Source organism: Coenobita brevimanus, chromosome 17, assembly GCF_032717465.1.
Source record: "Coenobita brevimanus isolate Jiangsu-jjx chromosome 17, ASM3271746v2, whole genome shotgun sequence".
Lineage (NCBI taxonomy): Eukaryota > Metazoa > Arthropoda > Malacostraca > Decapoda > Coenobitidae > Coenobita > Coenobita brevimanus.
This window is the reverse complement of record NC_136970.1, coordinates 9683187-9687864: the sequence shown is the minus strand read 5'-3', so window position 1 is coordinate 9687864 and position 4678 is coordinate 9683187.

Sequence of the window (4678 nt, the reverse complement as noted above, 5' to 3'; positions counted from 1 at the left end):
GCCAACACTGCTTTCCTTGTCTCACATCCAGTAGGCCCTATCAACTGTGATCAAAACATCTACTGCCAGGTAATCAGCGTTCAGTATACAATAACATTCTCAGCTAATGACATCGTCTGTTTCCACATGACAATACACTGTCCCATTCAACACCTACTGTACACCCTACCATTGTTTTCAAAGGCATGGTACTGATAGGCCTTACTGTACATATAGAACACAATGGTATAACGAATCGTATAAACACAACATTATAAAGAATGATAGATAGACAGATGGGAAGGTGTGTAATGGACGCAAGAGCATAATTATAGAGGTTGGGGGAGTGGACTTTCTGACTACCATTTGGTGGTAGTAAAAGTCAAGGCTGAAATGAAGAGGAGGAATAGAAGAAAGGAAGGACAGGAGATAGTAGTTCTTACAAGGAGGGTGGAAAGGTTACAAGAGGGTGGAAAAAAGGCAGAATATAAGAAAGAAGTGGAGGAGAGATTGGGTAAATATGATTTGGTGTTGATGGGGGACGTGGAAGATGTGTGCATGATATTCACACAAGAAATCTGTGTAGCATGTGAGGTGGTGTGTGGAGTGAAGAGAAGACGAAAGAGGGTGCAAGGAACAGCATGGTGGAATGAAGGGATGAGACAGGTTGTGGCATAAAAGAAGAAAGCAAATAGTAGAGGGGATGAGAAACAGGAATGTGAAATGAGTTGACAGAGAGAATAAAGAGTTAGATGTAGGGAGGAAGAGAGAGGTATAAAGATTAATAAGAGAGAGTAAGAAGAGAGTGGATGAGGAATATGGAGGGAATGAATGTAAAGTGGAGGGATTGTAATAAAATGTTCTGGAAAGAGGTAATGAGAGTTAGATAGGGGTTAAAGAAGTTAGTTGGGAACTGATAGATAAAAATGGTGGATTACTAGTGGAGAAGGGAGAAAAAGTGAGCAGATGGAGAGAACACTTTAAGGAATTGCTGAACATAGATAATGAAAGTACTTCGAATATACGTGGCTGGTGAATCGCTGGGAGAGAAGCGATGTTGGAAGAAAGGAAGAAATCAGCAGAATGGAAGTTGTGGAAGCAATGCAGAAAGTCAAAAGGGGAAAGCCCCAGGAATTGATGGAGTGTGTTGTGAAATGCTGAAGCATGGGGGAAAGATAGTAGTAGAATGGATGTGGAAGAGTATGTAAGAAACGGAATCTAATGGTAAAAGAATGGATGAGAAGAGTTATGGTCTTCGAGAGAAATAAAGTCACTGAATGTACAGTGAGGTTGGATGAGGAGGAATTGGAAAATGTTAGTGCATTTAAGTACTTGGGTACTGTGATGAGTAAGGATGGAATTTTAGAGGGTGAAGTGCTTGAAAGGGTACAACTAAGAAGAAAGGTTGCTGGTTCTGTGAAAGCAGTGATTTTTTTTTTTTTTTTTTTTAACAACAGAACAGAGGAAGGAAAAACAAATGAATAAAAAAAAAAAATCCATGCACCAGATTACTGGTGTCCTCTATTCATAAAATATCTGTAACAGTTAGACTTGAACAGCTGTGGGTTAAAATTTGGAGGGAAACAACTCTGGGGAAGCGAGTTCCAGTGAGATGCAGTTCGGGGAATGAAAGAATTCTGATAGGCAGAAGTTCTGCAATATGGCTGAGTGACATTCCAGTCATGAGCGCTACCAGATGCCCGTGTAGCACGAGGGAAGGCATGGAGAGGTGGCACCATGGACGCAACTTCGTATGAGCATTTGCCATAAAAATATCTGTAAAATAATGCAAGGGAGGCAACATTCCTTCTTACTTGCAAGGGAGGTAGTTTATTTGTAATGGCAGGGTTGTTAATGATTCTAACAGCTTTGTTCTGAATTTTGTCTAGTTGTTTTAATGCAACCTCTCCACAACCACTCCACAAGGGTGAGCAATATTCAAGCTGAGAGCGCACACTGACCTCTTATAAATTACTTAGCTAACTGCTCATCAGTGACGACGTTACAAGGAGTCTGTACAATAATCCAAGTTTCTTTGAGGCGGTTTTAGCAGAGTGATCTGACATGAGAGGTCCAGCTGAGGGGCACTGTTAAGTGAGACGCCAAGTATTTCAATGTTTTTGGAGATGGGAATATTAGTAGCACTGAAGGTAATGTACGAATATGTCAATATCTGTCTATTAGTAAACTGTATATATTTAGTTTTACTAGCATTAAAAGAGACAAGGTTATTTTGTCCCCCATTCACTGATCGTAGATAGATCTTGATTTATGGAGATGGCTGTACTGAGTTGATAGGTAGAGATATTGGACTTTGTTAATGGGTGTCTGAGTGTGAATGAACTATGTAGTGTTGAGTCATCTGCATTTGAGTGAATGGGATTGTGGGTGACAGATAAGAGATCATTAATATGAACCAGGAATATGATTGGTGCCAGAACTGATCCCTGCGGCACGCCGAAGTTAATTGAGTGGAAATTGAGAGTATACATCATCTACTTTTACTTTTATTTTTCCTGTCACTAAGATATGAAGAAATCCAAGGAACAAAAGGCGTTAGTCCATAGCAAGGGGAGTTTGGACAGAAGGGAACGGTGCCATACTCTGTCAGAAAGCTTTAAGAAATATCAAGGAGCTACTGTACATGAGGTTTCCTCCATGTAGATCAATTGATTGATGGATGGTATGAGTTATGAGATTGAGTCTGTCAACGGTGGATCTTTTTTGTGGCGAAAACCATATTGTCTATATCACTAATTAAGTTGATGGATTCAAGATGTTTAACAATGTAAAACTTATTAATTAAAGTTTCAAATATCTTACCAAGAGAAGATGTGACCTTTATTGGTCTGTAATTAGAGGGGCCAGACGAACTTCCTTTCTTAGGAGTTGGGTGATACGAAACAGGAAACAGATGTGGAACTGATAAGATTTACTGCATAACAGTATTGTGATCCCAGCTCTAACGTATGGAAGTTCAAGCACGACCTTGTTGGAGGGACACAACTCAAGACTGAGAGCAGTGGAAATGGGTTATTTGGGGAGGAGCACGTGGACACAAGGAGAGACCAGACTGACAACAAGAGAGTGAAGGAGCGTTGTGGTGCGGATGTGGATGTGATTGGAAGCGTTAGGAGGAACACGAGTGTGGTGGTTTGGCCATGTGGAGATCGTGGAGAGCGAGAGACTAAAGATGAGAGTGTATGTGAGTGAGGTTGAGCGGGGGAGAGGGAGGGGGAGGCCGAGGATGAGGTGGAGGAATGGAGTGGAGAGGTATATGAGAGAGAGGAGTGTGAGCTGGTAGCTGGGCAGTGAAATGGCGGGGGACAGGGCGACATGGACGCGATTTGTTTGTGGCCATCCCTTAGGTGATTAAGGCGTCTGGGAATATAGTTATAGATAAAGAGTGGTACATGGTATAAACACAATGGTATAAAGAATGGACTATGGTGTAAACACAATGGGTATAAACACAGTAGTATAAACACAATAACATAACCGCAACAGGTATAAACGTGGTTTAAACACAACGGCATAACAATGCCATATCACAATGGTATGAACACAATGGTATATACACAGTGGTATAAACAAAGCCGTAACACAATGGTATAAACACACCGGTATAAACACAATGGTATTAACACAATGGTATAAACACAGCGGTATAAACACAATGGTATAAACAAAGGCATAACACAATGGTATAACCACACCTGTATAAACACAATGGTATTAACACAATGGTATAAACACAGCGGTATAAACACAATGGTATAAACAAAGGCATAACACAATGGTATAAACACACCTGTATAAACACAATGGTATTAACACAATGGTATAAACACAGCGGTATAAACACAATGGTATAAACAAAGGCATAACACAATGGTATAAACACAGCGGTATAAACACAATGGTATAAACAAAGGCATAACACAATGGTATAACCACAGAGGTATAAATACATGGTATAAACACAATGGTATATACAAAGGCATAACACAATAGTATAAACACAACAGTATAAATACAATGGTATTAACACAATGGTATAAACAAAGGCATAACACAATGGTATAAACAAAGGTATAACACAGTGGTATAAACATAGCTGGATAATTACAATGGTATAATCACGATGGTATAAACAATGGTATATTTATACACAGTTATGTAAACACAATGGTATAAACAATGGTATAAACACACTGGTATAAACACAATGGTATAAACACAATGGTATAAACACAATGGGATAAACTCAATGGTTTAAAAACAATGGTAGAGGTGATGGTGGTAATGATGACAACAGTAGCTGTGGTATTCGTCGTAGTGTTAATGGTGTTGGTGATAAAAATTCTTCAATAACTGCAAGCCCGTTCTTATACTCAGCACCGTCATATCTTCCTCTAAAACCAACAATGCCAGGATTCACAAATAAACTCAAGATCAGTTCCGTGTCGTAAGCAAGAGCAGTTTTTGGCAGGCAAGTCGAGGAAAGGCGAATACAGAATTCTGTCGTTGTTCTTGTTGTTCCTGCATAACAAATAATCTCGTTAGGGCGAATGGCTGCGTTCCCGTCGGCTGTCTTTCCTACTCTCCCTTTCCCCTATTCCCACCCTCTGCCTTCACGATATTCCGATATTTATACAATCTCGCTGTTATCGGGACAGAAAACTATAACAATCACAGC